The following is a 27537-nucleotide window of genomic DNA, read 5'->3' as shown; positions in this document are numbered from 1 at the left end:
ATGTGGAAGAAATAGAGCATATGCAAGGAAAAATGTCTAACAAAGTCTGTACATTTGTCTTGTGTATTAAATATTTTCTTCTGTATCTCAGAGCATTATTAAAGCATTGAAAATGAATTTATTTCTCTAAGCATTCTAGATCCATTAAATAAACATCATTCTAATTCCTACAAATTTTGGAAGCCCTCTATATTTTACTTACCAAAATTTATAGATGACAATGGGAATCCTCCCATTGTGTTCAACACTCTTTGGATCTGACACCAATGCTGCAGAAGCTGATCTTGCCCAGTGCTCCTATGTGAACTGGTGAGCATATTCTTTTCAAAGTAATCATCATCAATTGATCAGTAAAATGTTCAAAAGATGCTGGACTCTGGTGATGAAATCCTGGTAGAATTAAAGTCAATAGCAAAAGTGCCTGTGACTTTCAGAGTTTTACCTAGACTACCTGTCCGGGTCATACTGCCACATTTCTGAAGCCAGAAGCAGTTGAAGAGCACCAGAAACAGAGGTGAGCTTTCTGGGAGGCACAGTCTGCATGTCTGAGTAAGGGAACCAGTCACTGGAGAGCATTTGTACCAACCAGTAACATACATACACTTCTCTTCTCTAATGAAATTGAAATATTTATATAGGAACATGCAAATACCTGTTACTCTGGAACAAAATGCATGGATTTCCTTTTCCTGCACTGCTACCCATCAACAGCTGCAGTCTTAAAATCACAATCAGCCTCCTGAAACCCTCAAAATGCAAAAAAACTTGCATAACTGGGGCAAAAACTTATGCAGCATTTACATATGCAGATGACAGCAATTTGATTGTCTGAGGCAACTGTTTTGGCCCAATTTTTACAGTGAGCTTACAGTGAGCTTAACCCTGTGCAGTAAAGTTCTAGTCACCAACAGGCTGCTATGCTAAACCCCAATGTAAACAGGCACACTGATCTGCTGTCAGAGTTTGGACACAGAATCCATTATCTCGGGTAACAATTACTTCACTTGGTCTGAACTCTTTCTGCCTGTTGCAGAAATCTTTCTTTCTTTCACATATTCAAAAGGGTCAATTACCAACCTATCTTCTGTTTCTCCTCATCACTTCAAACAACTTCTCTACTGGTATAAAGGATCAGTCTTTAACAGTTTGCCAGTCTCTTTGGACATGTACGGCAGAGGCCCAACTAATAATCAAACCAGGCCAGCAGGGAACAAGCTTTGCCACTCATGCAAGCATATACAGGTCCCAAGAAACCTTTCCCTTTTGAATATCTAAATACCCACTGCAAATATTGGGTGTAAAAAAAAATTGTCATCTGTTGCTGCAATTAAAAGAACCAGCCTGCCTAAAGATGAATCCCCAAAGACTCTCAGTTTCAGCCTACATCCCTTGAGCGCAAACTAAGAAAGAGGACTTTACTTACCATATTTGAGGAACCTCCTCCTAAGTCCTAAATTGGCTGATGTCCTAAGCACTACCAAAATACAAATATTAAACTACCAATAGATCCCAATGACTGTAGCTCTAACATCACATGGCAATTGACTCGGGGGGACCATTGCACCCTGCTTACAATTCTCAGGCTTTCAGATCACAGCTGTTTCCTTGTGAAAGAGACTGTTTCATTTCTGAATCAAAGAAGAGCTTTGGTTTTTAAGGATTTGTCTATTTACTAAATATACTAGCTAGAGTAATCAAGTAATTGAAGATGGTTATCCTTTTCTCTAAAATTTCTATTATGATAGTCCTAGATTATCACACCTACTGTGATGCACCTATTTCTGCCAGATGTATAAAAATTTGCATATATTTTTATTAGAATGTGACTTGCAGTTTTCTCCCACAAAACTACTTTAGTTCACAAGCGTTTGCTTTCCTAAGAGACTGACTCAAGTCAAAGCTTAAGTTAATCAAAGATAAGACATTTTTCAATTTGCACCTTGATAAATTCCTCGCCACAAAGTTCCACGGGCTGTGACTAGATCATTAGTAGTATCTGCAGCAGCTAGCTAGTCTCCACCTGCTCCATGTTCACAGAAAGACAGGATCAGCCTCATTCAACAAATCTTTTATTTTCACTTTTTTGCATTGCTTTTTTTTTTTTTTTAATTTACTGCTCACATTTTCTTTTGCAGTACTGCAGTCACAGGAAACAGGGCCACCGGAAAAAGGTCACCTAGCTCACTTCTCTGTCCAAAAAAAAAAATCAAATATATGAGACTGTACTACCGCATTACTAGAAGGTTTTTTTCTGTTTTATAAATAAAACCTTTTTTATCCTGACACTTATCTACAAAACTGAGTCTTTCCTAAGGTATAAGAAACAAACAGTGTCACTCATTCCAAGAATGAATAAAAAGTTGTAGCTTGCAACTACGGAGACTGACATATTGGTACACTTTAATTTCAAAAATATTTTTAGAAAAATCATATATTCAGGAATTTTATAATTAACTAACAATTCTGTTGGATTTTCAGCTTGCCACAGAGATCCACACCCATACATTACATAAATCAGAGATGATTATGGCTGAAATTGTCTGGAATGATGAAAGCACACCGAGTCTTCAGTACATGGAACACTGTACATCAAAAAGATGTCCTGCAATAGCTTATCTTCAGCAACCCCCTGCACAGGATCACTCACATACCTGCATTTGAGGCAAACAGGAATTGTGCCTCACCTACAATTATAACAGTGTGTTTTACCTTACCAGCAGCTGGTAAGGGGCTGGACCTCCTCTTGAACACACTGTTGCAAAGCACAACTGATGATGGAAAGTTCGGCTGGATGGCATCAGCATACAAGACAACTATACATATCTATAACCATATACAAACCAATCTCCAGAGGTTTTGGCTATGTCATTACTGATACAGACAACACAAAGAATAAGTTGTTTCCTTTAAAATACTGCCCCACAATTGTTTCACTCTCAAATCCATGGTGAGAGACACAGTAAAAATTGCATTTCCCACAAGTTAGCCAAGTAAGTCAACACCATGTTCTTCATCCACAGCTGACCTTGACTCACAGTGAAACAGCAGTCTTGTCTCTACAGGATTTCTAACATGCATATGTTGTTCTTGCTATCAGTCCAAATTGTGCAACTGAACACCTTGTGCTAAATGCTGTAAAGACACAGAAGAAAAAGACGGTCCCTGCAGAAAAAGCACATCTGCTTTCAGTCATAAAGCCTTAAAATACAGCTTCAAGTGATTCTACATTTCATATCCCCTATGACTCCATCTTTCTCTCCACTTGACATTGTTGAGAACAATCTTATTTTCTGCAAAACAGATGTCATGGCATGTGCGACGTGAAAAAATATCTAAACCTTAAAGGTGAGTGATGATTCCATAAACTGCTAAATCATGTCAAACCTCAGAGTATTTTAAGGTTTGAAATGTGCCTGAAAGCCTGCTTAAAAAGTAGAGCTTTTAGTGACAGAAGCTCTCTCTTTAAAAGGACCTCCCAAATTCTGACTTTTAATTTGAACTATAAATTATAGGGGGTTTGTATTTAATTAAAATTTGTAGCTCTAGTCTGTGTCCACACCTGACATTCTGCTAGGCTTGCAGTCCTTTCCAAGTTATTCAAGTTATTCTTGATAATAGAATAAAAGACAACAGAATCCAGTGGTTGGATGCTTTCGAAACACCCAGTAAAATCACTGAACACACTACATTTACACTAGTACTGCAAAAAGCGAAGTTTGATCCTTAATATCCTAACCGTGTCCAAGATGGGCCAAGGCTGCCTTTCTAAAACAAAGTGAACCCACCTGTGCCCTATGCACAGAAAAAGACATGGATTCTTGGTTTTCTTCATTTTATTTTTGTATCAAGGCATCTCAGTGTCACCCTGGACTCACAAATCCAAGAATGCTTAGGGTCAACACTGGCTAGCATAAAAACAAGCAGGAAACAAAGCAGCATAATGCTGAGTTGTGGAAACACGAAAATTACTAGCTTTCATTATTCCACAGCGTCAATATTCATGTTAAGCAAATGTATTCCTTAATACAAAATAGAGATTTATTTAGCAACCAAAAAATCTGAAAGGACCCACTTCCATCTTGTTTCTAAGCTATGTTTAATGAAGTGCATGACTATCTGTTTTGTCCAGCTTCTCCTGATGTTAAGTATTTTTTTCAAACTTCTGACTTTAATTTATGTGAACTTAAAATGGGAGGACCTATTCAGCCAACCATGGTATCTCCCCATTGGTGTTGAACTGATTCCTACTGCATCTTTTCTAACTTGCAACAGAAATGTGTTTCTGTGATTAAAAACAGAATTTCCTCTCCCAAATGGTTTTCCCGAACAGAGGAAGTAGGTAGAGGATTTTTTAAAGATATTTTCCAGATACAATGGCCTTCAGCTTGCATTTTCCTCCCACCCTTCTGACCTGCACAGATGTTGCGGATTCCCTTTCACCACATGATCCAACAGAAGAGTCAGCTCTTGGCTCTAGGGATGTTTCTATTCCCACCGACATGTGGGGTTTCCAGAAATAAAATTACCTGTACATGGCAATATCAGGTAAACTCATAAAAAAAAAAAAATTAAAAATCTATATATGTATACAGCAGCACATTTAAACAGAGTTAGACAACCTGACTTTAAATACACCTTTTTCTCACATCTCTCATGTGCCTCCACAATATTTGTGTGCCATTGTGTAGACTGAACTTTGGACATTATTATGGCTATATCCTGATTTCAATGCCTTTGAGAAGACATTTGTACTGGACTTTCAGATATCCTTTTCAACACAATTTTTCTACAAACCTGTAAATTATACACAATATGGTCTCAAGGGCAAAATGAGCTCTTGGATGAGCATTAACTGCAAGGACTAGCACAAATACAATTTTATTTTTGTCATCAAATAAAGCACTGTTACCTCTACACGTCTTTAATTCTTAGATCAGCATACACTGCTTTAACATTTCATTAAGGCAGATCAGGTACAAATGTTTCATGTCACTTGATCATAACATGCTATCTCAGGCACTTAATAATCAATCTGCTCTCAAAAAAACCTATTTGCAAAACATACAACAGGAGGGAAACATGAATTATCCTTATTTAACCAACTGGATTGCTATCAGCCTTAAAAATTTCACATTACTCATTCCTACCAGTTTTTTTCCAAAAAAACCCCAAAAACCAAAACTAACTGAGGATCATCTCAACCACCTTGCACTTTCTACAGCCATTCCAGCCAAAGTCAGGGATTAATACCAGCTCAGGTATATTTGTACATCATGCACCCATATTGACCATTTTGATGGAGACATACTTTTACGGGCTTCTTGGCAAACAAGGAGATGACAGAAAGGAAACTCACCAAATGGAATGAGAAAGGAACCACACCCCTTCACCCAGCTCAGCAGGAAAAGGCAAGTCAAGACTCATCTAACACCTTTACTCCTGTTTGCTATTTTTCAAATTACTTCTCAGGTGGTACCATCAAACTGAATTCCTTCCAAGCAGTAGTGCCTGTCATATATTTGAAAAAGAACATCATACTATTTACCACCATCAAGGAGACCCTGTTCTTATTTTGCCTCCTCACCTTCTTTTCCATGTTGGCCCAAAGAAATGGGTTTTTATAAAATGTCACTAAAATTAGTGAGTAGCCTGGCTTAGAAATCTAGTGTTAACATTTACAGATCTGCACTCAAGCCACACTGTCAATTTGCTAAGTGTCTTTTGTATTAGAAGAGATGCAAAGATTAAACTTACAATCTCCTACAAAGTATGCCAAGGCACATGGAAAATGAGGCAATTGGAGACAGCCAACACCGCTTAATTGAAGGCAAATCACGCCTGACAAATTTGGTGGCCTTCTATGATGGGGCGACAGTGCAGGTGGTTGAAGCAAGAATGACTGAGGTCATCTACCTGGACTTGTGCAAAGCCTGTGACAGTGTCCTGCACATCCGTATCTCTGACCTGGAAAGACATGGACTTAATGGATGGACCACTCAGCGATAAGAAATTAGGTGAATGATCACACTTAAAAAGTTGCAGTCAACAGCTCAATATCCAAGTGGAGACCAGTGGCAAGTAATACTCCTCAGGAGCTGGTACTAGCATCAACAAACATCTTTGTTGGTGACACAGATGGTGGGATCGAGTGCACCCTCAGCAAGTTTGCCAACACCACCAAGCCGTGTGGAACAGTCAACACACCGGAGGGAAGGCTTGAGGTGGGCCCGTGAAGTTCAAGAAGACCAAGTACAAGGTCCTGCACCTGGGTTGGGGCAATCCCAAGCACAAATACAGACTGGGAAGAGAAAGAATTGAGAGCAGCTCTGAGGTGAAAAACTTGGGGCTGCTAGTGGATGGAAAGCTGGACGTGAGCCAGTATTGTGCGCTTCTAGCCTAAAAGCCAACTACCTCCTGGGCTGTATCAAAAGCAGCATGACCAGTAGATCACAGGAGATGATTCTGCCCCTCTACATCACTCTCAGGAGACCCCCACCTGGAGCACTGCATTCAGCTCTGGGGTCCCCAACATAAGAAGGACATGGAGTGACTGGCACGAGTCCAGATGAGGGCCATGAAGACAACTGGAGGGCTGGAGAACTTCTCCTATGAACACAGGCTGAGAGAGTTGGGGTTGTTCTGCCTTAAAGCCCCTCTAGTACCTGAAGAGAGCCTACGAGAGAGCTGGAGAGGGACTTTTTACAAGGGGACAGGAAAAGGGGGAATGGCTTCAAACTGAAAAAGAGTAGGTTTAGATTAGATATGATGAAGAAATTCTTCACTGTGAGGGTGGTAAGGCACCAGAACAGGTTGTGCAGAGAAGCTGTAGATTCCAAATCCTTGGAAGCATTCAAGGCCAGGCTGGATGGGGTTTTGAGCAACATGGTCCAGTGGAAAGTGTCCCTGCCCATGACAGAGGGGTTGGAGCTAGATGGTCTTTAAGGTCCCTTCCAACCCAAGCCACTACACAATTCTCTTAAGATCTAAAAAAGCACAAAAAGGAAAAAGGATCAGGATAATGGTGTACTGCAAAGCAGTTTACAGCTAATTTATATGCAAAGCTAATTGTAATTCAGATAAGCATATCACAAGATAGAAGTTGCACAATGTTACACAAGCAATGAGGTGTATCCAAATCTATTTTTTGTATCTCTGCCATACAGTGACAAAGTAGGAATCTCTACAACTGTAAATGATCTTCAAGTGACTACAGCTCTTTTGTTGAAAACAATTTTTTAACCACATAGACCTAAATGTAGATGTCTTATGTTCAAAGAATCCCCTTTCCTTTTATGTCTTCTAACCAGAGACATGAGATTTTCAGGCAGTACCTGCTGAGTGCTTGGAAAAACAAGCCCCTTCCACAAAATTTAGGAATGCACAGATCTCAGTACCACTGCACTAAACAAACTTGTGTAAGACAGTACCACATAAATCCTTCAAATTTCAGGTCCAGAAATTTTTTGTCATTCAAGGCTAATGGATTAATTCTCACTAATTTAAAATAGGATCTTTGGCAAAACAAATAGTAAAGTCATGTGAGTCAAACCAGATCCTCAGATTTAAAGAAAAGAACTTTGAACTTAATCATAGTTTATTTCATAACATAAATTAAGAAAGTATTAAAAATAATTTCTAATAGAAAATCAAACTATCTCATTTGAAAGGAGAAATATTGTCATGTTTTTCCATTATTACCCTACTTCAGAAAACAGACATCTTGTTTTCTAAAGCATGAGATTCTTCCCAATGTTTCCAGCATTATTAATATATAACATAGCTGGTTCTCAAGATTTGCAACAATGCATTCGAACTTATCTACTGTCTTGTATGATGAATATAAAAGTTTATGTACTTACAGCAAATTGTATATTTATCATTTGCGTTCAGGTTTTTATTTTTTATTTAATTCTGTGAGTAAAATCCCTGTGCATACTTTAAGGCAAACAAAACAGTTTCAAGGAAAATGAAGAAAAAGAGGCTGGTTGTATTTAAAAGACTATTTTATAGTTAGGATCTTATCACAAATTATTATGAATGTATCAATTACACATTTTTTAGTAAAGAGAAAGGTTGATTAAAGCTGATATCCTACGCCTTTCAATTTGATACTGTTTTGATCATTAGTGTTACAGGCTACTTGTAAACAGGGGCAGCAACATGCCTCCAGAGAGGACAGAAAAATACTTCTTGGCTTATGTCACAGGTGTGATACCTCTTGGGGAATGTTGTTTTCAAGCTTACCATAACCAAGGTACTGGTTGTTGAAGAGACAATTTAGAGCAATAAATGCCAAGATCAAATTTAGCATTCAGAAGTTTTGGCAAAATGATAATGCAATCAAGAATTCAATTTATAAAGCATGGGTTAATAATTCTATCTTAAATGGAATTGCTTTGAAAGCCATACTGGAAAAGTAAGTTAACAGCTGAAAAACCTAGAAATTAACACAGAATGCTTTCCTCCCTTCAAGAAATTCTCAATTACTTCAGTGGAACAGGATTAGGCCACTGGCTCTGTAAATGAAGCCATGCAAATGTATTGTCTCTTTGTACTAATATAGATGTCTGGCAATTTCTTTTTGCTGTTACCATGGTTCTAATATTCTGACGTTTCAGCAGAAAAATAACATTTAAGTGTATGATTGAACACTGAGACATTTTTTGGACATTTAAGGGTTACAATTAAAAATGAGGTCAAATTTTCTTCTTTAAAAACATTAAACTATGATCTGAAATCTGTAATTCTCACAGATGAAAATTCAGAATGTGTATTAATAAAAAAACATCAAGAAAGCTACTGATTTTGCTTTCTCAGTTTCTAGCTCTAAATTTTTGGTTCCTATTCATCCATTGGCTAGTAAAAATGAGCAACAGGTGGAATCTCCCAACTTACTTGCATCCTTACGCCAATATACTACAGATGAGTAAGAAAAAGCCCCATTTCTCCTACAGCAAATACTTTTAAGCTCCAATTGACAGCAGAAATATTTTCCAGTAAGCAGGTGGGCCACTGAAGAGCTCTTGGGAATACAGGTTGTCTAGAACTCAAGCTAGCTGAATCACAAGGCCACAGATTACCTCAAGTTGGAAGGAACTCTTAAGGATGGAGTCCAAATCCCTACTCCTTGCAGGACTACGCAAGAGTAAATCATAAGCCTAAGAGTGTCATCCATATGTTCCTCGAACTCCATACAGGGAGTCATGAAGCTCCATAGAAGTAAAAGACACCATTAGACAGGAGAATTTTGGAATTCAGGATAGTTTATGCAATTTTCAGACAATCTGGAAGGAAATGCTTGGCATTATGGGACCTCAGAACTCTGCTTAACGAATTTTAAGGAGTTTAAACTCAGCTTCCCCCAACTCCTGGCTTTTTTGTGGGGCTTTTTTGAGAGCCCTGGTTCTTCCTTCACTTCCCCATATTATTGTTTCCATGTTTTCTTACTCAAGTCTATAGTACCATTACAAACATATGGAACAAATCAGTGGAGTTCTTATGTCTTTTCATATTTTAGTACCTGTTTTCCCTGTATGTTCAGTGTTTCACTTTTATCAGATTTTTAAAAATATATATAAAATTGAGGAAAAGTAGAAGATGGAGGCAGAAAATAAAATTTGCTATGAAGTAGGAGCACTCCGCAACTGATTTAAACACACCAAAACTCATTATGCAAATCTAGCATCATCAATAGCAGAAGCAAAGCTTTTAGATACATGACATTGTAATTTCAGCTCTAAATTGTGTGCCAAGCTTATATCAACCTTTCAGTGGAAATGCCTCAAAATCAGAAGCATTTATACACTAAGAAATTAGCGGCGTGGTGGCTCTGGGAATCTGCAAACCCTGACTGTTCAGTTGTGGTTAGCAACTTGGTGCTGACAAATCTTATGTATTAAAAAAAGGTGTCGATTTATATATATATTACCATAAAGGTGCAACTGTGACTCTTGTAAAGTATACAAAAAGCAAGCAAATTAGCTAGTGAGATATCCCATTCACACTTCTCTTAACTTCTGAGTACATAAACACAAGTGAGACTTTTGAGTAGTTACAAGATGTGGCTCACTGACTTGTATAAAATTATGAAATCTATGTAGAGCTCACATTTTTAGGAATCCTTTTGCAATATTGCAGTGCAAAGACAGTTTTCTAGACCAAAATATCTACAAAGATAGCTACTTCATTAACTGTAATTCTCAGAAAGCTGCTCTATCTTTTCTTTCCTAGTTCCTGAAGTGATTCACCCGGCATCTGGAAACAAAGATACATGCATTGCTCAGTGGCTTTTGATATGTATTTGGTAAATTAAAAACACCTTTAAACCCAAAAGGAAGATGCTTTCACTAAGAGTAGAAATACTTATGATTCTGAATACAGAAGACCAATTATAGGAGTCAATCTGAATACAATTCCTGGAAGCCTCAGAAGCATATTCAGATATGTGTTATTGGCAGTACTGCTTTGAATCTGATTGTTCTGCTCTTTGAGTAAGCTGCACTTATGACTGCTAAAAAAAACTGAGTTTCAAGTTAACCACATTTTACTGAATTTGGCAAGAAGCATGTGCATGGGAAAAGGATGTTCCATGTCAGTTTTTCAAACAGAACACATCCATCACAGTTTTTGCAAAATAAAAATTTATTAACTATATCAAATAACATATAAAATGACAAATAAAAAGTGCAGGGTGCATGAGTCATTAACATACGTGCAATCTTGTCATATGCCCTTATTTTCCACTGGAGTTGGCTGGAATTAACACTGTGGCAATCTGTGCTGGCTCTTGGGCAGGTAGGAGGCAAAGGAAGAAGGTATATGGAATGAGACCTGCTTTGCAGAGCGTCTATGAAACACAGTGACTGCTGCAGTGAAATGACTGGGTGTTTTATCCCATACTGCTTTGCAGGGCCTGCATTTGCTAAATCAGGATGCTCAGCCTTCAAGGTAAACTATTCAAGTGTGCCTTTTCTCCAGCATGTTGTGTCACAAAGGCCAAACAGACCTATGGAAAATATCTACCTTCTCTTTCTTTTCTTTCTTCTAAACATCATCTGCTTCTTCTCAGGCAAGGTCACTGAAAAGCAACAACAAAACAAAAAAGGCATTGTTAAATTGGACAGGTCATAGATAAAAAATCTCCATCCTTTTCCCACTTTTTTTTCCTCATAAGATATGAAATGGATCAGCCTCATAGTGGGCAGTTCAGACAGTCTGTCATTGATGGCTACTTTAAATTTAGCACCTTTTCAAGACCTTGTATACAGAGGGTGGACTACCACAGATACCAGTTGCAGAAACATGGCAGTAAGTGACTGAACAGACAGCAGTCTGCTCAGAAAGGGCAGAGACTCCCGAGAAAGTTCTTCACAGCAGCTGGAGTTCACCCAGACACCTTACCAGCCTTTCTGCTATGAGCACTTCTCCAGAGCTGATAAAGATGAGACAGTAGCACACTGTAAAAGGAGATGTAAAAGAGGCCTTCCTCATTCTCAACATTTAAAGAATACTTGCTGAAAAATGCTGACAGTGTCCTGAAGATAAAAGGGGATGTTCATGCAAAGATCAACCTGAAAATCCATGAATGGAAATAGATAGCTGCTGTTGTTTAATTCAGTGAGCAGCTTCTATGAACCAACATCAAAATGGCTGTTTCCTGAAACAAAAATTTTAAAAAATGTTGCATTTGGCTTACTCTCAGAAAGCAAGGGGCTGCATGTATGAAGGTTCCACTACATGTATACATTTTATTCACAGAAAACACAGTTTTAGCAAACAATTACAAGTCTACTTTTAACAGTCTTGTTTCCCATCTGCTTTAATGGTATACTAAGGTGTCAGTTTCATTGCCATTGTTTTTGCCCCTGCACGCAAAGAACTGATATTTAGTCACAGAAATTCTACATGCCCACATATATTTATCTATATTTAGCACACATTTATGAATACTGGGTGGGGTGTATTTTATCTTTGGGTTTTGTTTTTACTTAAAATTGACAGTGCATATAGGAGCGCTAAAATAAACTGGCTATTTGAAAGGCATTTTCTTTGTTTCCTGTCCCTTTGTAATCAGATACTACTCTAAGAGAGCGGTGAAAGAACTGAAGAGAAAGAACAAGTTTCTAGAGCTGGGAAAAAAACATAACAAACTAGCAGAAGTAGCATATAAAAATAAACTTACCTGAGCTTTTTTGCCTTTCCGACTGGTCCTTGGGTTCATGAAGTACTCCTGACTTCCCTCCACGTACATCTCCTGACTCCTCTGTGTAATCCTTCTTAACAAGCTTGTTGTCCATATCCACCTCTCAGGTTCTTTTCCTTCTCTTTTTTGAGGTCATATATCCAAGGGTCACAGAATTCTGATTTTTCTTAGCATCCAAACTCTGTATGTTGGCTAACAGAACCTCAGTTTTTCCGCCAGCAGTTTCCTTCTAATTGAATGTTTGATTCTTTTTCCCTGATGTGACATTGTTACTCATTCCTCTCATCAGAACCTCTCCATCTTACACATGCAATGTCCAAAAACCACCTTGGTTCTTGTGAGAATGCTGCAGCCTGGCCTGCGCCCACTATCCTACTGAGGACTGAAGTATGCTATTTTCCTGGAATATGGAGGTCCAGTAACTCCACACACAGTAAAGCCCTTAGCTCAAGTAGATCCAAACATGCAGAGTATTTTAAAAGGTTGAGAAAAATATTTATTCATCACTGGAATAAGATCTGGAGTCTGATGAAAACTGGAGTTTGAGATTGGGTGCAGGTTGATCACAGCCAAAGGAACAGCGGATTGTGAAATTCTTGAAGAACAGTAAATCTGTTTCGCTTACTAAATGCATAACATCAACTGTATAGGCATCTTACCACTGCTGGAACAGACATCTTTTTCTATGTGTGGGGGTATTTTAACTTGACCTGTGTAAACTCTGGGTGCTTCCTAGCAAGACCCGGAGTGGACTTTGTGCTGAAAAAACACAAGCATTACTTTTTAGTGTCAACTCCCAGCCCAAGGAATCTGTTTTTCTGGATTTTTAATTCAAACTATGCAGCATAACCAAGACGGTGCAGAAACATAATTTTGAATTCATAATAATTTGTGTTAGACATACCGAGAGTATATAAAGATACAAAGAAAGTATCTGTAGTCAACCTCATCATTTTCCACGACATAACAGTATGAGTTCTTCCTAAATATGCACATTCTTCTCTCCCCCCACTTCACTCTTTGATTTAGTCTCAAAAGTGCAGAACTTAATATCCAGCAAAAACAGAACAGATGATTTGGGATACAAGCATCATAAAGTCACCCCAGGACATCCCCCAAAAAATCCTGAGTATTTGTTCATAGGATATGACAGCCACAATGTATGCAAACAACTAATGTATGTTATAAAGACAGTTTCATATTCAAACATGGCCTTTTCCTCTTCAGACAACAGAGAATTGCTAGTATCTCTGAAAATATTACTAAAACAAATCACTAGCACTGAAAACTAATACACTGAATTCAACAGTCCTGGCGTAGGAGATGTGAAATAAAAGGATGAGCCACTGATTTACAGTATCACAAGAGGCCTGGGAAACCCCTTTCAGTAATATTCCTTATGGGAGAGAATGCCCTGCTGCAGCACTGAAGAAATGCCAGAACATCTACTCCCTACAGTTTATCCTCAAAACAAACCTTGGAGATCTTTGGAGATCTTCTCTTTCTGCATTTTGACTATTTTATTTGAACTGAGGAACTGTTCAGAAAGTGACAAAGATGGACTAGGTTAAATGCTGTAACATGGCACTTATTCACACTACATTAGGCAGAGGAACATTAAAATTAGGCATAAAAATTTTATTCCCCTGGTAATATCCTCCAGTATTGGCTAGAGACAGGAGGAAAAAAGGGGATTTCCCTTGGAAAAATAAAGCAAGCTGTTGATATGAAATATAAACATTGCAGTATTACATCTGCAATAGCATCACTGTTTCTATTTGGGGGGGACGGGACATGAGAGAGACGACATCACCAGAAAGCCTGGAAAAAATGAGCCATTCAGTGAGCAGTCTAAAGTCTTTTTTGAATGGTAACTACACTCTCCATTATGTTCTGCCTATAAACAGTATTATTAATAAAAAAATCTTGAGTGAGCGAGGAGATGTCCCCTTTTGATTTTACTGGAGCCACATGAGAAATATGTTTGGCCTGTCATTCTATAAAATACTATTACAAGCCTGTTCCAAAGCTCACTGCTTTTTTTTTCTTTGGGGTCAGGAGCAGGATCATGCAAAGTAGGAACAAAACAGCAGCCTTTTTAAAACCCCTCATAAAAATATTTTTTCTTAAATTGCTGCTTTGCCCTAATTCTCCTCATTACTCCACCAAGCAAGGCACAGGACTTGCCAGATTCAGACTAAACCAGCTGAAGCCACACCAAGTGAACATATATTTGTTGTATACCATGCCCTTTTTAACCAACTTCCTGATAAAAAGTGCCAAGAAGACATAAGGTATGAGAAACCTTTAATACTTCACAAAATAACAGACCCCAGTGCTGGTTTAGTTGGAAATCTGTGACCTTACAGATGTTTATGTGTTTGCCTGGTGCAGAACTATAATCAATTTGGCTATGACAGACCTTCAAGAAACATAAAATTTATCCTGAAGGAAACTGTTTTCTCAAACCAACTGCCCAGATCCATTAGGCAGGTGGGAGTTTCAGCTAACCAAAGGGTCTACTGGCAGACACAACATTGATTTCCTATTGTTTACAACCTACCAGACAGTTCTATACTGACCTGATTTGATGATTCTCTCTGGGGCACCCTGCAGCCCTGGTTATTTCCACCACCAAGCTGGCCAGCTTCCTTACTTGGCGACTGTGTTCCACATCTGCAGCTTCAGTGCAAACAGGCTGAACTAGTATATACACACTGAAAATCTGATCCGAGATCGGATTTTAAATCCGATCTAATAATAATGTTTACTGTTTTCATGACTAGAAGTATGATCCCTTTAAGGGATCAAAAATTCTACTGTGATTTTTATCTGTCTCCACATTCAACTCCCTCTCCCCACACAAGATGTTTCCCCTTTATTTCAGTTTCATTACATTTTGCTGCTTTTTCTTCTATGGCTAAAATAGACAGAGTGATTCTAATCAATGCAAAATACTGTGAAGGATTCTAAAGAGATAATCTTTGTCAACAAGCTACAAAAGCTTTGATTTTTTTTCTCCTTGTGACTTTTTAATCTAGGATATGTGGAGAAGACAATGCTATTTGGTCTGCACCCATTTTTACTCCATAGAAATCTGGCTGCACTTCTGTTTAAAACACCACTGATAATCTTATTAGCATTTCTCATTATTCCTATTACGAGAAAGAAAAGGTCAGTAAGTAATCCACAGCCATAAAGTTTTCTGCTACTGTACTATCAGGAACTTCACATCTTTACTGAAAGTTGATCATCATGATGCAAACATTTATCAAGCTCAGACAAAGTGATATTAAACTCAGTATTTCCATGAGGATATTCAGTGCTGTATAGCTATTTAATATCAAAGTACTTTTCCACCACTGACTCTCTCAAAAAAACAATGACTATTCTCAAAGTTGATCAAGAAATGATTCCAACACAGACAACTTTGTTTTATAAATATGCTTGTGCAATGCACTTAGAAACATCCATGCTCATTTCCCATGGAAATGTTAATGCATGGGAATTATATTTTTATTCTTTTAGAGTCCATATAAAAGCCTGACCAGCACAAAACAGTTTCCAAAACAGTTTCTTTTCTGCCATTCATATAGCAAAGTTTCTATGCCTTGCTAATAGTCTGCCGCATATGTGTAGCATGTATGTGTATATAATCAAAATATTCCTTTGCACATCTTACTCATCTCCTCAACACAAAAATTAAACAAAATAGAAGAGAACAAGGAAAACAGAAACCCTCAAAAATAGTCCTTAACAAATCTGGAGATATCATATATCTCTGATTATACTGAAGTAGCTCCTCTTCTTTCTTAATTGTCTTTGTCTCCAAACACACAGTTGCTCAATTTTATAATATGTAACATCCAAGACTGTAGAGTAAAACAACAAACTCATACTATGAACCAAGAACTACTACAATAAAACTGATGCCCTTTTTGAAAATGCGGGCATATAACTGGGTATTTGAATCTAAAACAAAGAAACCGCTGCAAATGTTTAGCATTTAACTATTGCCCTTGTTGGTGAAAATGGGGGGGGGAAGGGGGGGAAGGGGGAGGAAGAACATTCACTCTCCAGAAAGTTCAAGCTGTAAAATACATACAAAATTGAATCTACTATTCAGATCAGATTAAGATATACCTAATTCTACATTTACTCATTGTAATCATTTACTCTTGTCTTTGTTTCACTTGATAAATCAATGTAGTTTTTAGAAAAATATAGTTACTTAGAAAGATCCTGGTTTTTACATAGTCTTGCATCACTCTGTATTTCTAATGTTCAAAGTGTTGCGTTGCCATCTTAATTGTTTTTAAATGTGTCATATTGCAAACAAGTATAAATATACAGTTATCAGACGATACTACAGCAACCAAGTTTAACCTTATCATTCCAAACTTAATCAACCTTAATAAATCATATGGGGTACCTGCGAATTGCCCAGCAAGGGTTAACAGTTTGTTCCAATATTTGGAGGGCTTTTTTCTGAGCAGAGTGACATGACAAAGACTTTTATTTGTTTGGAAAATTTTCAAAATAAACTATCACACTGAACTGAAATGGCAATTAAAAAAACAAAAACGAAAGGGAGAGAAAGATAAAAACTAAACATCATTTGGAACTGTAGCTGTTGTTCTCCCCAGCAATATACTTAAAGGTAACAAAACCCCCACACCACTCAAATTACAGCAAATAATCTATTAAACTGTTCTACAATAGTCACAAGAACTGTGTAAAGACAATTACCAGATAATAATTTCTACTTAACCACAACCTGAAATGCAGTTTCAAAATTAGGTCAGTTAAAATTAAAATCACCATTTTTAAGAAGGTTAGGAATCATCAGAATTGAATAAAAATATTCCTAAATGACTACACAAAAAAAAGCAAACAAAACTAAATGTTCAAGTACCCCATATTTTATACACAGCAGCAGAATTATATAAGAAATGCCTATCAATGGATGCTCTGTTCGAGAATTGGGATTCCAGTCTGACTCAGTATTATTATGTGACAAAAAAAAATATCTAATTCACAGATAGCTTGTTTTTTTCCTTTTTTCTTTTCTCAAAAAAGAAGCCTTTATAAGGACACATATGTAGCAGAGATACACAGAGCTGAGAGAATCACTAGCAATTTGTCAATCTGCAACTTGGGCTTTAGCATTACTGTCGAGTTTGTGTTAAATAAGCATTTTTTCCCTTTCAACCAAGAAAATGCATACCACACCAATCAAAACTAATCACAGCAGGGCTTTCATTGAAACGGTAGTTGCTAATTTTACAGGTCTGCCCACATTGTTCTAGAAAATAGGAAGCAGAAATCTGACATTTCCAACAGTCATTATTAAAACAACAATCTCTGAGAGCTCGATCCTGTTCTCACTGGAAGCAATGTCAAACTCCCCGTTGACTTCAGGGAGAGCAGGATCGGGCCCCGAGCTGCTCAGCCTCCTCCAGCTCTGTGCACAGGAGTATGTGTTGTGGAGCTGGGGTGGAAGAAGTATAAGCTATTCCTTTGTTAACTGCCCAAAGAGTTGAACTTTCCATCACTTTGTCAACAACAGCCAAGTGCCCTGCAAACAACAACGTGACAAAAGGACATATTTACCTTGAAAGAACAGGAAAGGGAAAGCCGCAGAATTGCAAAACAAAGTAGTCCAAAGGAATTATCTATGCATGCAGTCCAAACGCGCACCTTCAAGTAGGCCACAGTCTGTCAAGCAGTCGTCTCAGCACCAGCCACCCTGCCTTCCATCTTACGAGATTCACCCAGAAAACTGACAAACCTGCTCCACGACAACAAAACTCTCCTAATGCTTTTGAACGCCCACCATTTGTTCTCCATTCATCCAATCAACTTTCCACTGCACATCTTCTGCTGCGACTGAGGCTCAGAGGCAGGATCCCTTCTCATCTGTATGCTAATTATTTTGCCACATGGACAAAAGTAATAATGCTTTCAGACAGGAAACCAACGGGCCTGAAGTCGAAGGCAGAAATTAATAAGTTTCCACCACTGAAGGCTGAGAAGGTGGGCATGCGTGCAGCTCTGTGGCTGATGGATCAGCTGTAACCTCCATTTAAGAGCAGCAGAGAGGCGACGGGCTGGAGGAAGCCTAGGCAGCGTAGCATGCATCAAGCCCAAGTTCCCCTAGAGACCACATTACTGCAGCAGAACAGCATCCGTAGCAGATTGCTGACTTACCGCGCCTGAGCCCGCATCCTTTAAGCAGCACGGCTCGCATCCATCCCGCCGGCCCCGCGGCGCGGTGCAGTGCCCGGCGCGGCCGCGCAGGCCCGGCCCCGCGGCGCGGCGGGAGGCGGCAGGGGCTGGGGCCGCGCACCCCGGCCGGGCTCCCCGGCGGCGGGGGGCGCCGCGCCGGCGCTGTGTTCCACCCAATGGAGGGGAACGCCGAAACGCCGCAGCCGCCCGGGAGGGGAGACCGCTAAAAATACTCCCCTGCCGCTGTGCTGGCGTAAAATGGTGTCTCCGATAGAGAACTCTCCCCCCCCCCAAAAAAAAAGAAAAAGAAGTCCCAACTATAAGGTTTCTAAATGTGTATTTTAAAGAAAATAATGATCGAAAGCATCGTGTTTTTTCTGCTGGGGTACCTCACCAGGGTTTCTAGTTAATTCTGCTGAAGCTTTGCTTATATTACCTGTTCACACCATCCTCTCCCCTTTGAAACAAAAGAAATTAACTGTTTACAGAAGAAAAGATTAGCAGCCTTACACCATTAGCTACTTGCGCAGCTCAACTTTATGTGATTAAGAGCCCAAACAGAAACCAGGCCTCATATGCATAAAGGGCCAGCTTTGCATGTACAAACCCTTAACAGCGTTTCCCCAGCCATTTGACGTGGATTCTGTGGCTCTCGCTGCCTGCGCTTAGCCAGGGACCGCTTTACTAAACGTGTCACAAAGACAATGACTGCGAAGAGGCACCTCACCGCCTTCCACGGCTGTGCAGAGGCTTTTCTCTGGCGGTCACCCGCCCGTGGGCAGCGTCCCTTAAGGGCTCGCCCCCAGGCTGCCGGATGTCCCTGCGACGGGAGCGGCTTGACAGCGAGGAGTCGCTTCGTTTAAACCCGTCCCCGAAATGTCATTTCGATAGCAGCGTGACAGGCTGTGATCTTTACGCGGAGGCGGCGGCTCCCCCCTGCCTTGGCACGACTCCGCACGCCCCCGCGGACTCAGCCCTGCCGTGTCCCGGCCCCTGCCCCGGGCACCGCCGCGCCTCCTGGCGGGTCCCGCCCGCCCCGCTCGTCCATCCCCGCAGGCAGGCTGTTCCGCACGGGAAGGACCCTGGCTAGCGCACGCATACAGCCCACACGCCCTCCCTACACACACGCGCGCCTGCCGGTGTCGTTGCCCTCCTCGTTGCCATTGTGCTGCTGCAGCCCCCTCCTCCCCGCACCCCTCCCTCCCTTCTTCCTTCCCTCCCTCCCTGCCGCGGCTCGCCCTGCTCCGCGGTGCTCGGTGCGGGCAGCCCCGCGGCTGGCAGGGCACCGCGGGCAGCCCCTGCTGGCCGCTACAGAAGCGGGGGGTCTGACCCAAAAGTCAGGAGGAACACCCTCCTCAAGCTTGCCCTGGGAGGTAATCCCTCCGGAGCCCGCTCTGCCTGACGCGTGAACAGCAGACATGTCGGTTACTGTAGAGGCTGCCATTCCCTCCCCACCCAGCCTTGCCGGGCACCACACGGCGCTCGGAAGGGAAGGCGAGGCTCCGCGTACCAGCCCTTCGCACCCCAAGCCGTCAGAGCAGCTCCACGGCCGCACTCTGATGGCAGGAGAGGGGCTTAGGGGGGTGGGGGGAAGTTTTTCACAGGGATTCGGGGGAAAGCCAGCCTGCTGGGGCAGGGACTAACAATAGCAGAGTCCTCACGACATCCACGCTTTTGGTGGAAAACGCAGTGTTTCCCTCAGAAGGCAAAGGAAAAAAAAAAAAGGGACTTACGTGTCTCTTCCCCCGCCCCCCACCCCCCACCCCCCCCACGCCATCTCCACCTCGCTCGTGGTTTGGGGTTTTTGTTTGGGTTTCTTTTCCTTATTTTTTCTCTGTCATCTCTGATTACATCTCCCTGCACTCGCAGGGCTCCCCCGAGACCGAGGCGCGGAGCCCTGGGGAGCGGCCGGGCCGCAGGTGCGGCCGGGGAGCGCGGAGGGCACCGCGCAGGGCGGGGGCGGGAGGGGGGAGCCGGTCTGCCGGGAGAAAAACCTCCTCGTAGCGGGGAGGGAGATCTACCATGTTTGTGTCGTAGCAAGGGCATGTCAGTTTGGGTTTTTTCCACACAAATCAACGTAGCCTGAGAAGCACACATGCACACGTGGTGATTAAAGGGCCCCCTGTAAGTGTATAGGGTATCTACAGCCCTACAGATGAATCTCAGCATTTTCTAACGTCAGGTTTACATGCAGAATCTTTGGATAATGGTACTTGCATTTGAAAAATCAAGTCATCTCCCTCTGTTAGTGCTAGCTTCCTTATGTTAGATCCTAGCTAGGATCTAAAAGGATAGTGAAGGCAACTATGTGGTACATGTATCACGGCAGGTGTTGTCAAACTTTTGGAAGGTGATTTCTATGGGAAAAAAACCCTCATCATCTCGTCCAGCCTTTGTGGTGGCACAAAGAAAAGAGCCACTGCTTCTCCCACTGAAGGCAAAAAGAGTAGTTTCTCTAATCAGGACAAAATGTACATAAATCTTGTACTGGTGAGTGTTAAGGGGGGTGGGGGAGGCTGCTGCATAAATTAGAAGCATTTACAAAAAAAAAAAAAAAAAAAAAGCAGTCTGGAAAGAAATTTGGGAGACTTGTTATTCATTGGCCTAATTATCCTCCATAAGATACTAGGGTATGGGTGTAATGGTGTGGGTTGGATTCTCCCTCCCCCAGCCTGTGTCTCGTCAGTGTGCATTATCCATGGGGAAAAGGAGATGCAGGTCATGTTTAAGCAGCGTTAATGAGAGCACAGTATTTTTCCTGCAGGTTAAGTTGGCCAGGTTAGCAAACTTGAGGTAAAATATGCTTGAAAACCTTCAATTTCTTTTACTTTTTGGCTAGTTGCAGTTTCTAGTGAGTCTTGAAACATTAGACAAACACGGAAAACAGAATTCAAGCATCAGACCCACTACTGTCAATAAGGGAGTACAATTTCAGCTTGACAGGAGTATTACAAGAATATACCCGCTAACGAGCAGCCTTAATTGGCTTGCATATTGTGGCTGTCACTGTTAAAACCTGTTCCTATGCAATCCTATTTTATACATCCGTTAAACGTATAGTTCTCTAAAGCAGTTAAGGAGACAATAGTTTACTCACTGGGCTTTTGATTTTGAGTGAAAAAGAAATGAAAAGAAAAGGAAACAAAAAAAAAAAAGGAAACCCCACTAAGAATATAGTATCAGTGACTGAGAACCTATGTGAAAGTCATAGTAGAAAATAGCAACTGATTTTTTGGGTTTAGTGCACTTTCTCAGTTTTGAACATAGATTTTTATTTATCCATAGATTGCAGTGGCTGCAGATGTTTCACTGACATTCACTACACTCAAATCCTTTAAAATGCAGTGTGTTCTTTAACTGATTATCCCTTTATTTCAGCAGGACACTTTCTCTTAAAAGTATTTTGAATTTAGTGGTTTGCAGGAGTTCACTGCTTGTCCTGGCAAATCCTTCACACACGAGAGTTTAATGTGTAGCTTCAGTTTTTCCAGTACAGGGTCATGCTCATAAAGAATACAAATGAAAGGGAAGACGGTAAAAAAAAAAAAAAAAGTTACTGCGCATGTGCAATTGGCTGTTATTAAATGATAACAATGTATCTTCTAGATAATAAAAGTAAAAATACCAAATAGGGCAGAGCCCCAGTGCTACATAAAGTGACTGACTTTAAGGAAGTTATTCCTAGTCTGATTTAAAACTACCTAACCTGAGAACTTGAATATAAAATAGTGTTGCAACTGAAGACTGCAAAAGTCATTTATATGTATAAGGAGACCTTAGAAAGATCTTCCAGATCAATTTTAAATCAATAAAATGCTTCCTATTGTGAAACTCTGGAAAATGGGCATTTGCAGAGCAGTTGCAGGAAAGACACTGGGCACAGTAGTGTTGGTGAGAGCAAACATAATTTTTGAGGTGACGAGCTGGAGTATGCCGGGGAGTTTTGAAAAAAAAAAAAAAAAAAAAACCATAAAACAAAAAAACCCCAAAAATCCAAACAGATAAATGAAAGCATTTAGCTCAACAAAGCACTTTTTGCTAGGATGAAAAAGTCTGGCTAATCATGACAACACTTGTAATGTCCCTCACCTTCTGTGAGTTAAATTGCACTGCTGCAAAGAAGTGCTGTTTAAACTCCACTGCCCCATGGATCGATCCCAGAAAACAGAATGCAGACGAAGACAGCTCTTGGAAGAGAGGAAGAATTTAAATGCATTTAAATTAAGAGACTGGCGCTTTACCACAGCCATCTTCCGGCCACCTCATTAGAAGGCATGAAGCCTCTCCTGCTTTACCTCCGGGAGCAGTTGCAGGGCACGGGGCCGGTAAGCGCAGACAGCTCCCGGAGCGGACAGCTCCCGGCGAGCCGGACAGCTCCCGGCGAGCCGGACAGCTCCCGGAGCGACGGACAGCTCCCGGCGAGCCGGACAGCTCCCGGTGCTGAAGGAACCGCTCCGACGCGCCGAGGGGGGTGGCGAGGGCTGGGGCTGAATGGCGCTGTCTGCAGAACAATGGCAGCCAACTCCAAATCCTGCTATAATCACATTAATGAGATTAATCAGTGAATTAACAGCAGTCAAATGTCAGGGTGGCGGGGAGGAATCCAACCAAGCTCGGTAATTAACTTTTGGGGGGCAGGGAAAGGGAACAGCCTGCGTTATCTGTTAGGCTTTTCCTGAAATTTAGCAGGTTTTATTCACCAGCCTTGGGAAGATGCTGACAATTCAAGTGGAGGGGGGAGGTGGGGATAAGACGGAGACCTCAACCTTTGTGTGCTACAAGACAGTCTGCTAATGCACGGTATCCCATTACTTCCAACTGAAGTCCACTGAGGAAACCAGCACTCTTTCAGACACCCTCCACTCCCTGCAGCTGCCAGAACTGCACTGGGCTGAGCTCAGAGTGTGAAACTAGTTCTGTGAGCTAACTTCCACCACAGATCCCAACAGGCATGATAAATATGGCGGATGCCAAAAAAGGATTAGATCTTACTCCTTTTTAAAAATGTACAAGGAAGATACTCCTTCTGAAATCAGAGAGACAGGAAAAAAGATTTCCCTTTAAACAACTATCAACGATAGATTATCACAACAAATTAATGCTAAGTCTGTTGCAGAGTGTCTTCTAAAACAAACAAAAATAAACCCATAAAAAATAGGAAATTTAATCAAGTAATTTAAGGTGAGTTACTTAATGTAGACAGGTCGGAGATCTAGTCTCTAGCTGCCCTCAATAGAAGTGAAACTCCTCACCACCTGAAATCCAGCACCCATGACCATTTCTCCATGGCAAGTGTGAAATATAAAAAATATTCCCCATAGATTACAAATAAAATCCATAAGTATTTATTTGCAAGAAAGAGAGTAGTGCATTTCTTCTTTTCTACCTTTAAAGGAGTATCATCAGCCAGGCAAAGCATTTATCATATAAAAAGTCTACTTTTATCCTCACATTACTTCTTCAGAAAACAAGTAAAGCTTTAAAAAAACCTCCTCTGCCTAGATGAGACTGTGCACATTGGTCAGAACTCAGAAGAAAATGCCATGCTTCTGTTCCATTGAGTTTAATTTTTGTTAGTGACAATTAAAAGAAACAAACCTATGTAACACCTCTCCCATAAAACAGTAGGTAGTTTCTTTTTTACTGACATAAGTTGTTTTCCTTCATACTATTTGTCTACATTTTAGCACTAAATTAATAGGATTAACAGATCTTCACTAAACGTACATGGACTACTTATCACAACTATTTTTAAATTGAAATATATACTGTGATGTTTTCAAAGAATTAACTGAATTAACAACTCCTTATTTACAAAGCTTCTTCTCTTTAAAAAAAAATGTATTACAGCTATGAAACATTTAAGATAGTGTTGTTGCAAAAAAAGCTACTCTTATTCAAGTGTTCCCCTTAAAAGTACAAATCCATTGTTTTCAAAAGTCATTTTAGTGCAAAATACAGTATCTTACTTTCTTTTATTTAATTGCATTCAGCTGTCATTGAGCATTCCAATCTGTGAAACTTCTGTCTCGGGTTCTCCATATCAAACAAGTACTGTCCACATGCAGCAAGTTTATATAAACAACAACATGCTTAATGCATGCAACATTATGCAGTCATATACTAAATATATTCTTTAGGATTTTTTTATCAGCTATTCTACAGCCCAAAACAATTTCAGCTGCACAGCAGTAATGCCAGAAAACTTGAAAAGAGCAAACAATGGACATTTAAGTACAAGCTACAGAATGACTACAAAAATCACAATAATCTTCCCAGTTAGCTGCAAGAATCAACCCCCACCCTGCACAAAACACAGCCCACACCTGCACTGTTAACCATTTGCAAGTTAAACATAAGCAAGACATTTCAGCATGGTTAAGAAACGCCCTGGCTTACTACAACTTTGAAAGGATGAGGAGTAAGAAGCATACCACAGAGACCCAGAAAAGGCTGCTTTTTTCTTCATTGAACACAGAAAAGATACCCCATGTTCCAGGGAATTAAAAAAATATATATGTATATATATAAAAATACACCCACCAACACTGAGTAAAAAAAAACCAGGGGGGCTTCAAGAAGACTGCAGGGAAAAAGCTCTCACTCTCTTTAGTGTGCAGAAGCTTAGGGGGAAAAAATGTCGCCCTGGCAGGAATGACAAATGCAGTAGGATAGGCTAGCAGGCCTGAGGGATCTGTTTTACTTCCACATACATCCTCTAATGCACGCACTCCCACTCATCCTCTTGAGATGCCTTTTTTTTTTCCTCCACTTTTTTTTTTTTAACCAGCTCCAAATCCCCGGCATATGACCTTCTGTTAAATAGATAAAAAAAAATTTGCTTATCAGTCATGCAAATGAGGCTGAATTCATTTTCCACAACAGATGGCCTCATAGATAATGATGATGGAAGAGAGAAAATTGAATGTCTCTCACAAGGTGGTCATGGCAACCGAGAGCAGAATAATATCAATAATAAGCTCACTGCATAATAAGGTTGTCAATCCCACAAATCAAAGTCTCCAGCTAAATCAGGTATCCCACCCCCCGCTAGTTATCAGGTAAATAGAGAAATAGAGAGCATCCTTTTTCTTTTTAAACAAGACACTGGAAAGAAATTGTAGCTCCAGAGCTTCCAGGGTAAGAGGGGAAGGAAGGAGCAGAAGAGATTTTTCTTCAATAATTGTGTTTTATTTAATGATTCTGGGAGGGGGGTGTTGGATATATACTCCTTTTTTTTCCTTTTTTGTCTTTTTAAAAAATATTATTACTTCTACAGAGAGGTTTTTCTTTGGTTTGTTTTTTGGTTTTTTGTTTGTTGTTTGTTTGGGGTTTTTTGGTTTTTGTTTTTTTTTTTTTTTTTAAGGGGAGTACTGGTTTGCTTTTTTAATAGTGAGGCTGGTATTTTGAACTCTATCTGCTGCCGAAGCCTTGCCTCCCCTCCCTGTGTCTGATGTGGAGTGCTGCATTGATGCAATAGCAGCTCGCCTCAGGCTTTCACCTTGGCTCCCAGGGGGCCATCCCGCAAAATGAATCAGCAGCCATCCTGAGCAGACTGATTAAAATGAAAATGGCAAGGCACATGTCTGGGCGGAACTAGAGCTGAGCTGCGCTGCACTGCCTGTCTGGCAAGCATGCTCAATATAGCTTTTGCTAATAATGGCTTACCGCCTTTCGGGTTTTTAAAGGTATTACCGTCGACCCTTCCCCCACCCCCTAAACAGATAACGGTGCTGGGGGCTTTCTCCCCCTTCGCTGTATACTGCTCACAGCTAGAGTCTGCCAGACTGACATGCAGTGATTGTGAAAAGACACACTTGCTTTGCAAGGATTTTCTTCACAGATGTGCTGAAATACCAAGAAAACATATTAACATGCAGCTATAAATTATGCCCAGATATTAGCTGAGAAAGAAACCTCAGATGAAGAGGAAAGCTCAGCCACTACCAGACACACCATTTTCACACACACCACACCACCCCCCCGCCCCTGTTTTTTACACCTCATCTTGCATTGGCACCTTGTGCATTATGCATCATGAGAAAATGACTGCCAGTAAACGCAGAGCAGCTTCCTGGAGCTCTCTCTGCCCTGTGCTTGACACACTCAAGCTGGATCTCTAACCCCCCCTCTCCACAGTCCCCAGGCAGATGAATGTGTGCATAGAGAAAGAGCCATTTAAAGTGTGCATCTCCTGTAGTCCTTTAACAAAACAGAAATGTTTTGCAGCCAGCTCTGGTGTGCAAACCCAGCATCGACAAAGCAGCAAACATCAATCCATGTGTGTGGGGGGTCTGAAACCTGGCAAGACTGTTGTTTCATGAGATTTGGGAATTGCTCTGCCTGGGGATTTTTGGTGGTGTTTTTTTAAGCAAGCAGCGGCATATCTCTGGAAACCGGCGTGTATGTGCTATACATATGCACGTAAACCCCAATGTGCCTTCAGTTAAGCCTCGTTTTTAAACCACTGGGATTATTTCCTCTCCCCCACCCCCAGCCCCCCCTGCTTTCTTCTCCCCCTGCCCTGCACTCTAGCCCTGTTACTGCAGTGTGAACCCAGAAATCAATAGGGCTGCTCTAATGGAGGTTCCAGCTGCAGTTGGCTGTGCAGGCGTACACACACACACACACACACACACACACACACACACACACACACACACACAGTGACGTCTGTGGAGCTTTCTCAGCGGATTGGGCACCACATCGGATGTTCTGTGGAGCAAAGAAAAGGAATCATTTACAGTCTGGAAAAAAAAAATGGTACCTTGCATCTCCCTGTCTCCAAGAGCACCAGGCTGGGCTCGCCGCACGGGCTGGATTCAGTGTGCGAGTGAGAGCTCGGCTCGGGGTGCGGGCAGGTACCGGAGGACTCCCCCAGATTACCACAGAAACTGATGGGGCACAGAACCCCACAATTCATACGGGATGTTTTTATAAGGTTACCCATTCATACTGTGAAAGATAAAAATATGAACACAGAAAAACAGACACAAAAAAGCACAGCAGTTTAACTGATAGATTATTAGAACTCTTATGTCCTTCGATGTGTTTGCAAGTATTTGTTTGCTCTGAAGAGTATTTTAATGAAAGTTTTATTTTTAAGG

At 40.8% G+C, this 27537-nt stretch overlaps 1 protein-coding gene across 16 annotated transcripts in view; it reads right to left on the bottom strand.

Annotated features, from left to right (window-relative positions):
• The window catches only part of MYT1L (myelin transcription factor 1 like), a 310332-nt gene extending 285252 nt beyond the window's left edge, over positions 1-25080 (bottom strand). For 13 of the 16 annotated variants that reach the window (XM_030946697.1, XM_030946702.1, XM_030946706.1 and 10 more), the window contains exon 1: positions 17816-18406. The gene's annotated coding sequence lies outside the window, so the exon portion shown is untranslated. Of the gene's footprint in view, positions 1-17815; positions 18407-19157; positions 19546-24973 lie in introns of those variants that run through there. The other 3 variants (XM_030946699.1, XM_030946700.1, XM_030946701.1) reach the window with 3 other exon arrangements.
• Between the last annotated feature and the right edge of the window lie 2457 nt (positions 25081-27537).

This window comes from Camarhynchus parvulus, chromosome 3 (assembly GCF_901933205.1).
Source record: "Camarhynchus parvulus chromosome 3, STF_HiC, whole genome shotgun sequence".
Classification (NCBI taxonomy): domain Eukaryota; kingdom Metazoa; phylum Chordata; class Aves; order Passeriformes; family Thraupidae; genus Camarhynchus; species Camarhynchus parvulus.
Note: the sequence above shows the minus strand (reverse complement) of the source record. Positions and strands in the feature narration are given on the sequence as shown.